Consider the following 10,732-nt stretch of genomic DNA (forward strand, 5'->3'; position numbering starts at 1 on the left):
AATACTCCGTCGTAGCTTTATTCTCCAGTTCCCTGTATTTGAAAAACTAGGTTAGCCTCAGTTTCAGTTAGTTTATTAATCATGTAGGAGCACAAGGTTCAGAATCACAAAATGAAGACAAAAACCATGAAAGATCTGATCATGAAACCAAGAACTTTACTAAGAAGTAACGTTAGCCCAAACAATACGTCATTTAAGGTCTGATTTGACCCAAAAATACAGCATAAGTTCATGTTAGCTGACACCAAACAGGATCCACAGATCTAGGTTTGGTTTCCTGGATTTGTGGATCCCTCTACTTCTCTTTTCTTTGTCTTTCGGTGTCTGTAAAACAATAGCTCCCACTGCTTTTCAAACCTGTTCATACAATCAGTCTCACAACAGCTCTTCCCCACTTTTATTAAATATTGTTCTTCAGTTTAGACACTATTGGTCCTGCTAGATCTCTCCTCGGCCTTTGACACAGTGGACCATACCATAATGATTGAGAGACTGAGGGACCTGGTAGGGATGTCAGGTCATGTGCTAGACTGGTTCTCCTCTTACCTGACCGGCAGAAGCTTCACTGTGTCAATAAACAACTTCCAATCTGACTCAGCGGATCTACTGTGTGGTGTGCCCCAAGGCTCTGTCCTGGGACCAGTCCTATTCTTACTCTATGTCCTCCCACTTGGCCACATTATCCAACAGTATAGTGATGTCTCCTATCATCTATTCGCGGATGACATCCAGATATACTGCTCCTTTAACTCCTCTGAGCCCCACAAACTGAGTTCCTTAATCAACTGCTTGTCAGAGCTGAAGCAGTGGCTAAATGATAACAGCCTCCAGCTGAACTCCAGCAAAACTGAGACCCTCATCGTTGCCCCGGATAGTGCAATCCCAGGGATCAAACATCACCTTGGAGACCTGAGTTCCTCGGTAAAGACAAAACTGAGGAATCTGGGTGTCATCTTTGACCAGGACATGTCTTTAGAATTCTACTCCAAACACCTAGTCAAAAACTGTTTCTTCCACCTACGCAACATCTCCAAACTCAGATCTATGGTGTCCACAAATGAGCTCAAGATGATCGTTCATGCTTTTGTATCTTCTCGCTTAGACTACTGCAACAGCCTGTTTACATGCTTAAACAAGAAGGAGCTGGCCCGTCTACAGTTTGTCCAGAACTTTGCTGCCAGGCTCCTGACCCGCACAAACAGGAGAACCCACATCACTCCCATCCTTAAATCTCTCCACTGGCTCCCTGTTCTATATCGTCTTCATTTCAAAATTCTTGTGCTAACTTTCCGGGCCCTACATGGCCAGGCCCCTGCATACATTGCTTCCCTGATCCAGCCCTACAGCTCGACTCGTAGCTTGAGGTCTTCAGGACAGCACCTGCTGATGGTTCCATGGACCTGTTTTAGCACACGCGGTGACAGGTCTTTTAAAGCTGTGGCACCACGTCTATGGAATGACCTGCCTCTACACCTACGGTCCATGGACTCTGTAGAGAGCTTTAAGAAACACCTCAAAACCCTCCTGTTCAAAAAGGCTTTTTAGTCTCCCACCTGACCCAGGACCACCACAGACTGATTACACTCTATGTATTCATCATAACGTACTCCATGTGTCATCCCCCCCCCCAGTCTCTCTATATCTCTATCGCTCTCTCTTTTCTCCTCCTTTACTCTCTCTCTCTCTCTTTAACCCCAACTGGTCAAGGCAGACAGCCATCCTTCAGGAGTCTGGGTCTGCTCGAGGTTTCTGCTGTTAAAGGGAAGTTTTTCCTCGCCACTGTCACCAATCACAAGTGTTTGCCCCTGAAGGATTCTGTTGGGTCTCTGTAAACTTAATTTGATTCTGATTTGAATTGATAAAGCACTTTGTGACTCTGTCTGTGAAAAGTGCTCTATAAATAAAATTTACTTTACTTACTTACTATTGAAGCCAACGCTGTCACTCGTCTCCCTCTTTCTGCCACTCAGTGGGCGGAACCACAGTGACTTCCGCTAGCGGTGACGTCACGTGCATACCCTCTATATGATTTCCAGTAAAATACTATTGATTGATTGATTGATTAATGTATTTATTTCAAATATGAATGTCAAAGCAGAAAAAAATACATAAACAAAACACTTAAACATAAGACATATAATACATATTGAAAAGGAGTGAGAAGAAGTACAACTTATAAACTCCACCCCTTCTCCTTATATAATTAATAACAATAATAACCTTCCTAGTCTAAACATATCTATACTATATACTGTAATATGACTGATACTTATTAAATAATTTGGTTTCAGGGTTTATATTATTATGGACAAATATAATATGATTTACATAAACACATAATACAATAACACATATATGTAAATACATATTCATATACACATACATACACATACTATCATAACTCTAAATATTTCTCTTTGTTTCAGTGTAGAAAAAAAGAACGTTTACTCCATGGACTTTTTTAAAAAGCAGCTCAAGACATTATTTAGGAAAGCTTTTGGTTGATGGATTTATGCTTTTTATCTATTTTATGAAATTATTCTTATGTTGTTTTATTATTTATCATTTTATGTGCAGCACTTTCTGATTTTTATCTGTGAAAAACGCTTTATAAATTAACTTTACTTACTTACATTTACAAACTATGTATATGTAAATATGAACATGAAATGTCTTAAGAGAATTGCAGTTTGAACATCCTTTTGTTAATGTTTATTAAGTTTTTGTTCATTTTTGTGCATGTTTTCTTCTAGCTATTGCTTAATTTGATCATATTTGTTGTTTTTTTCCCCCTTACTTTAACACTTAATTGCATTTATTTTTCAAATTTCTCAAAAAACAGTTGTAATGCACATATGTAAATAATTTGATTGGATTTAGTGATTTATTCTGAATATGCAAAGAAATTTAACATACATGCAAACTGGTAAAACATGCAGATTAATACAAATACCAACAATCATAACAATCTTAGACAGAAGAACAGCACAACAGTTCTATTTACATTTACCCGAAAAGGGGGTGGGAAGAAGTGCAACTGATTTAATCCCCTAAAATATTATTTTTTAAAAAAAATTATACATATCTTACTTTTACGTTACTCTTTTATATTTAATAATAAACTGAGACATAATGTTCTAATTGCACTTATTTTTCTTAAGAAATTTCAGGTTGTTTGTAGACGTAAATATTGTCATAATGTAATTTTACTCTTTTCCCTTTGGGGTTATGTTATTATTTTACTGGTCCAGTCCACTTGAGCTCATATTGAATTTGGCTCCTGAACTAAACTGAGTGTCCACGCCCCCACCCCCATCCTCCATGGTTCAGCCTTTGTTAGTACGTGGTACCTGAGGCTGATCCAGCTGGAACTGGATGTTTCTGGACCTGTTTGTTTATACAGTAGGTTAAAGGTCAGCATAAATATAGGAGGAGAAACAGAAGGAAACGTGGCCTTAAATTCTCCCTTTTTAAAAAGCAATAACATCTGATCTGCCCAAAAATGTAACAATAAACATTTTCATGTCAGTCAAATATGAGAATCATCACAATAAATGTCACGTTTTTATTTTTTTCCACTTTAAAGTGTAATTTTTACCCACAGGGAAAGAAACTACGTAGTTGTTAAGTGGATTTAATAAGGGTCTGCAGCTATCGATTAGTTTTGATCGATTAATCTATCAGTCTCTTTTCCATTGGACATCTACGCAAAACTTTATCCATATTTACTAAATGTCGAAAAAACAGAAGTGCGTAGTGTTGGTTTTTCCATTAAATCACAAATGCGATGATTTGTTTATTTATTATCGCGAGATGACACGAGAAGTCATTCCATAAACATGAACATAAATATAGTGTTGATTTACAGATATATTTATTATTATATATTCCCCCTCTATCTCCTATTAAATTCTAAAATGATGTGGTTTCCTGGTGTGTCCACACATACACACACATATTTCTTCTTTGCTTGTTGTAACATCCGTCAACATCCGTTTTTTTTAATTTACCTGACTCTAGTTGTGAAAAAAGGTCTTTCCATTGCAGTTTTGCGTGATATATCATTTGTGCTACGCCCGAAAAACCACCTCTTGCCAGTGCAAAAAATTTTAATCAAAAAATGAGACTTTTGGTGAAATTGTCATTTTTCCATTAAGTATATTTTATGTGCAAGTTATATTTGCACAATTTGAGGGTGAATGGAAAAGAGACTACTTACTTTCTTTGATTTGATTTAATTAAATGATTATTTGAATAACTCAAACTAACACACGACTGAAAAAATAAAGACAAATGTTTCTAATGTTTGTGTGAAAGATTCAAAGTATAAAGGAGTAAGTGATGGTTCCAGTGAATAAAAGTCCACATATAGACATGTTCTGCCTTTTTGTCCTCTTTTCTCTTCTGTTGTTTGTGTTGATTCTGGCATCATGTGCATCACAGTAAGCGTCCGTGTGAAACACAACAGTGGAACCAATGTTTAATGCAGCGAAATTAAGGAAACGAAGCTTCGATTCAGGGAAATTGTAACTGAATATTAATTTTTTTTTACCCGATTTGAGTAAATTAACCAATTGATCATTTCAGCTCTCGCTTAAATTATCTGTGCAAAAGAAAATAATGGAAAAGATGCAACTAGATGACTGTGATGTAAATATGCAACTAGACACAACAAGATGAAAATTATGCAAAAAAAAAAAAAAAAAAAAAAAAAAAAAAAAAAAAAAAAATATATATATATATATATATATATATATATATATATATATATATATATTATTTATGGTCCGAACATGACAAACTCTTGCAGAACAGCACATTTTGACCACAAATAGTTTATTTCAGAACCTGGGGGAAAAAAAGATTTGTCCTTAAAGTAAAGACTGATCTGTTGTGGACGTTCCATATACTCCTGGTTCAAAAGAGACGATGGAGATGAAAAAGAAAAATAACAGCTGTCTAAACCTAGTGTTCTGCTGAGTTTACCCCTTAAAGACCCAGAGCTGCTTTAGTGTCAGTTCCCAAATGAACTTTCATCTATATTTAACCTTCCTTAAGGAATTTATCACCATTTATTGTAAAACTATTTCCTTTATTTTGCACTTTTTCCAGTGAAAATCAGGTATTATGCTACATTTTATTTACTGATTATGTAGATGTTCATAACAGCTCAAATTAAAGTTGTGGGTTATTATATAAGAAACAATGTTGGAGAAGATAACAGTGTTTCCATGGTAACTATGGACACATTTGTTATTTTGCTTATTTTTATTCATTTTACATGTTATTTTATTTGTTTTTATTGCATATTTTATTTTTTGTGGTTTGTTTTCTTCATGTTGCTTATTATTATTATTCATTTTTGTTCATTTTATTGGCTAATCTGGCTGTTTTTGTTCATCTTGTTGCTTGAGAGATTTTTTTTTTAAACTTCATTTTAGTTAACTTTTTGCTTATTTTTTTTCATGTTACTTATTATTTTGTAATTTTTTTTAAAAATTCATTTTTGGTCATTTTACTTATTATTGATCATAAACCCAGTGTGTCCATCCATTGTCATTGATCCAACTCCATGGGTTTGACCAGTGAATCAATGTTGGAGAAGATGACGATGTTTCCACAGTAACTACAGAGCCTCTGAACGTCCAAATATGGTCATATCTGATGACCATGAAAAGAGGGAGACCTGTATTTTACACCAATTATTGGCAAGGACTGATAGGATTAGTGGATCAACAGGAATTAAACAGTTTAGATCAGATGGTTTAGGTTAAAGGTGGACGTTTGGGTCTTTAAGGGTTAAAGGGGGACATTTGGGTAAAGACCCAGCCCTCTTTACGGGTTAAAGGCGGACGTTTGGGTCTTTAAGGGTTAAAGGTGGACGTTTTGGTCTTTAAGGGTTAAAGGAGGACATTTGGGTCATTAAGGGTTAAAGTTGGACGTTTGGGTCTTTAAGGGTTAGAGGTGGACGTTTAGGTCTTTAAGGGTTAAAGATGGACATTTAGGTCTTTAAGGGTTAAAGGTGGACGTTTAGGTCTTTAAGGGTTAAAGGTGGACGTTTAGGTCTTTAAGGGTTAAAGGTGGACGTTTGGATCTTTAAGGGTTAAAGGAGGACGTCTGGGTCTTCATGGGTTAAAGGTGGACGTTCGGGTCTTTAAGGGTTAAAGGAGGACATTTGGGTCTTTAAGGGTTAAAGGTGGACATTTAGGTCTTTAAAGGTTAAAGGTGGACATTTAGGTCTTTAAGGGTTAAAGGTGGACTTTGGATCTTTAAGGGTTAAAGGTGGATGTTTGGGTCTTTAAGGGTTAAAGGTGGATGTTTGGGTCTTTAAGGGTTAAAGGTGGATGTTTGGGTCTTTATGGGTTAAAGGAGGACGTTTGGGTCTGTAAGGGTTAAAGGTGGATGTTTGGGTCTTTATGGGTTAAAGGAGGACGTTTGGGTCTGTAAGGGTTAAAGGTGGATGTTTGGGTCTTTATGGGTTAAAGGAGGACGTTTGGGTCTTTAAGGGTTAAAGGTGGATGTTTGGGTCTTTATGGGTTAAAGGAGGACGTTTGGGTCTGTAAGGGTTAAAGGTGGATGTTTGGGTCTTTATGGGTTAAAGGAGGACGTTTGGGTCTTTAAGGGTTAAAGGTGGATGTTTGGGTCTTTATGGGTTAAAGGAGGACGTTTGGGTCTGTAAGGGTTAAAGGTGGATGTTTGGGTCTTTATGGGTTAAAGGAGGACGTTTGGGTCTGTAAGGGTTAAAGGAGGACGTTTGGGTCTGTAAGGGTTAAAGGTGGATGTTTGGGTCTTTATGGGTTAAAGGAGGACGTTTGGGTCTTTAAGGGTTAAAGGTGGATGTTTGGGTCTTTATGGGTTAAAGGAGGACGTTTGGGTCTGTAAGGGTTAAAGGTGGATGTTTGGGTCTTTATGGGTTAAAGGAGGACGTTTGGGTCTTTAAGGGTTAAAGGTGGATGTTTGGGTCTTTATGGGTTAAAGGAGGACGTTTGGGTCTTTAAGGGTTACGAAAAAAAACACAAGAACCAATAATAAATTTAAGAAACAATGTAAGGATCTCAGACTGTGGAAAAATGTCCAAAAGTGGTTTCAGTAATAAGTGGCCCTATTGGTCTGTTAAATATTATGCACCACCCTCTCACTAATGACTCATCCTTTTGGTTGTTTTAATAAATCCGAACTAATCTGGTGGAAAAGGAGGCGTTCCTCTGTTCAGTTATCACCCATCTGTCCGTTTTAAAAAATGACCATTCAACTGATTCAACAAAGGTACAGGTCCACACAGCCTGTATTAGTTTAGCTTCATAAAGTCTATAGAACCTTGACTAAATCCTCTGGAGGTGAAACTGGGTCACCATCATAGCAAATGATTTACTGGACAAACAGAACAGTAAATCCTTGTCCTTACTTGGCCCGAGCGTCGAAGACAGAGGGAGGGGGGGGTCATGTACCTGTGAAGGCTTAGGAGGTGAATTTGTGATTTTTTTCATCACACTGAGGATATGAACAGTCAAGGGGGTCAAACTCCTATTATTTCAGGTTCTATGTTCAGCCCAATATGATCTGAACATGAATACTATCAGAATTACGCAGAAATAATGTCAACTTCAAACTTTTCTCATGTTTTAGAGCAGGGCTGTCAAACTCATTTTAGTTCAGCGGCCACACACAGACTAATATGATAATAAAGAGGTCCGGACCAGTAAAATAATATAAATCATAAGATAAGAATTGATAAATAATGTCACCACCAAAGTTTTTTTCTTATACTTTTGAGTGACAAAAGTAAAATTCCGTAATGAAAATGTTTTCATCTACAAACTGTACTCGAACATAACACAAACAAATATGAACCTGGAAATTCTTAAGCAAAATAAGTGTAATTTTAACAATATTACGCTGTAGTTTATCATTTACACATGTACATCACAGCTTACAGATCCCAGTGGATCTACAAATACACAAAACATTTAGTAAAAGGCAGAATGTTGGTAAAATTTCGCATACTTCTCTTAAGACATTTCAGCTTGTTCACATTTTTTTTGGAAAAGGCTAGTCTGTAAATGTAAATATTTGTGTAATTTTACTGTTTTTACACTAAAAAAGATAAATTTGTGGTTTTCTTTATTATAGGTTATTATGATTGTGTTTTACTGGTCTGATCCACTTTAGATTGAATTGACCTAAAATGATTTTAACACCACTGATTGTTAATAACTTTGGTGTAAATTTTGCATTTCACAAATTCATCCCATGGGCCGTATTGGACCCTTTGGCTTTGGCCCCTGGGCCGCATGTTTGACACCAGTGTTTTAGAGAATTACATTATGAAAATGTTTACTAGGATTGTAAGAAAATATCGGTTCTGCAATATATTGCGATTTTTCATTTCACAAAACTGTATCGATATTAAAAAGTACTGTATCCATATTTTTAGGTATTTATTCAAATGCAGATATGGTGGAGGTTCATTTATGTTTTTTGTTTATATTTTATTTATTATTACCTCCGCCAAGGAGGTTATGTTTTTGCCAGGGTTTGTTTGTTTGTCTGTTTGTTTGTTTGTTTGTTTGTCTGTCCGTTAGTGTGCAACATAACTCAAAATTATGGACAGATTTGGATGAAATTTTCAGGGTTTGTTGGAAATGGGAAAAAAAAGTGCTTCGCAGACCTCCGCCAAGGCTGATCAGTGGCCCCCCCCGTGGGCCCCCCCACCCCCGATCACCACCAAAATTTAATCATTTCTTCCTTATCCCATTTCCAACAAACCCTGAAAATTTCATCAAAATCTGTCAATAACTTTTTGAGTTATGTTGCACACTAACGGACAGACAAACAAATAGACAAACAGACAAACAAACCCTGGGTGGGGGGGCCCACGGGGGGGCGGGGGGGGCACTGATCAGCCTTGGCAGAAGTCTGCGCTCTCCGAGTGCTTCTAGTTCTTTAATCAATCAATCAAATTTTATTTATATAGCACCAAATCATAACAAAAGTTATCTCATGACACTTTACATATGGAGTTGGTCAAAACCAGACTCTAAGCCTTTGACATTCATTTATTCAATAATGTTGGTTCCTTTGTTGGGATTGAACTAAAATACTGTTCTGATGTTAGTTCTGAACTAATAGAATATGAACATTTGAACAGGATCTTAAACTGTAATGTCTGTAAAACAGAATTTCAGTTTGAACACAGGAACATTTTGTGATATAACATTAGATCCTGTTGGGATCAAATAAAAATGTGTTTAGTATTTGTGCAGATTTCTGGTGTAAGTCAATTCTTCAAGGAAATAATCATTTAAAAAAAGAAACAAACCAAAACTTGCCTTTTTAACAGTATCGTGATATATCGTGATATATCCTATCGTGATCCTAGTATTGGGATTTGTATTGTATCGCCAGATTCATGCTAATACACACCCTTAATGTTTACATATACAAATTATCCTTTAAAAGTGTTAATAAAATGAACAATGATGAATTAACTTTTTCTTAAACATTTCTTAAGAAAAATAAGTGCAATTTTAACTATGTTCTGTCTCAGTTTATCATTCCCATGTGTACATTCTAACATATGGATCACAGTGGATCTACAAATACATGAAGCATTTAGTAAGAGGCAGAATATTGGTACAATTACACTGAATATATTTCAGGTTGTTCATCTTTTTTGTGTAAGGATAGTTTGTCCATGTAAACATTTTCATGTTTTTACACTAAAACCAACAGAACCATTTGAGTTGCAATTTAACCCATACAGACCCAGTACTAGTTTTGTGGCAGTTCATGAATGAAACTTTTCTCTCTATTTGACCTTTCATAAATGATTTGTCATCATTTATTATAACATTATCTTCCGTAGTTTTGCCTTTTTCAGTGAAAAATTAGGTATTTTCTTATGTTTACTTCACTGATTATATAAGATACTCATCAATAAGGCTGGGTAAAAAAACAATCGATTCCATCAATTTTAGATCAATTTCATTTTCATTTTATGTAATTGAGAAATAGTGGATGAGATTGATTTTTCAGAGCAGGACCGCGACTACCTGACGCAGAGGTGGGGCCAGCTGCGTCTCACGGGCCCCTGGGGGAGGCGGGGCATCTCAATTTTGCTCACAACGGTTCTGACGCAGAGGAAGGGTGGGAAGAACCCCTCTGTGGGAGGTCCTCCTGGCCTCAAACTCGAACCTGCAGTGTGAAGGAACTGGAAGCCTTCTGGTTGGCGGAGGCTTTCGGAGGTGGGTCGTGGAGGCAGGTCGTTCTAGGACTATGAACTTGGATCCACACTGAGTCATAGATGATACTATCACCTATGGCTGAGTGTGGAGTTAGAGGAACTGTAAAGCGACAATCAAGGACCGCTACTACCCCCGTGACTTCCTTGTACCAACTGCCCAACATGATGTAATTGGTGTCGGTGCCCCAGGGTGACAGTAATGTTCTTTAACGGTAGAAGCACCAGCCATAAAACAGAATAAAGATGACGCAGAAGTCCGTTCTGAGCCACTGTAGAAACATGGTACTGTTTCTGTTCATTATTTCAGAGCAGATTCATCTATTTACTGATGAAATGTCAGATTTATTTTCTTTCTAATGTCAATATTGATGTGTTGCATGTAGGGATGGGAATCGAGAACCGGTTCTTTTTGAGAACCGGATCCCAGGAGCTTGATTCCTTGGAGTCGTTTGCCTGCCTGCTTAACGATTCTGCTTATCGATTCCGCCT

The 10,732-nt window shown here is 36.9% G+C and overlaps 1 protein-coding gene across 1 annotated transcript in view; it reads right to left on the minus strand.

Annotated features, from left to right (window-relative positions):
* The window catches only part of sfxn2 (sideroflexin 2), a 34,137-nt gene that overhangs the window by 20,198 nt on the left and 3,207 nt on the right, over nucleotides 1–10,732 (minus strand). The gene's annotated exons all lie outside the window — the stretch shown is intronic.

Source organism: Sphaeramia orbicularis, chromosome 19 (assembly GCF_902148855.1).
Source record: "Sphaeramia orbicularis chromosome 19, fSphaOr1.1, whole genome shotgun sequence".
Classification (NCBI taxonomy): Eukaryota; Metazoa; Chordata; class Actinopteri; order Kurtiformes; family Apogonidae; genus Sphaeramia; species Sphaeramia orbicularis.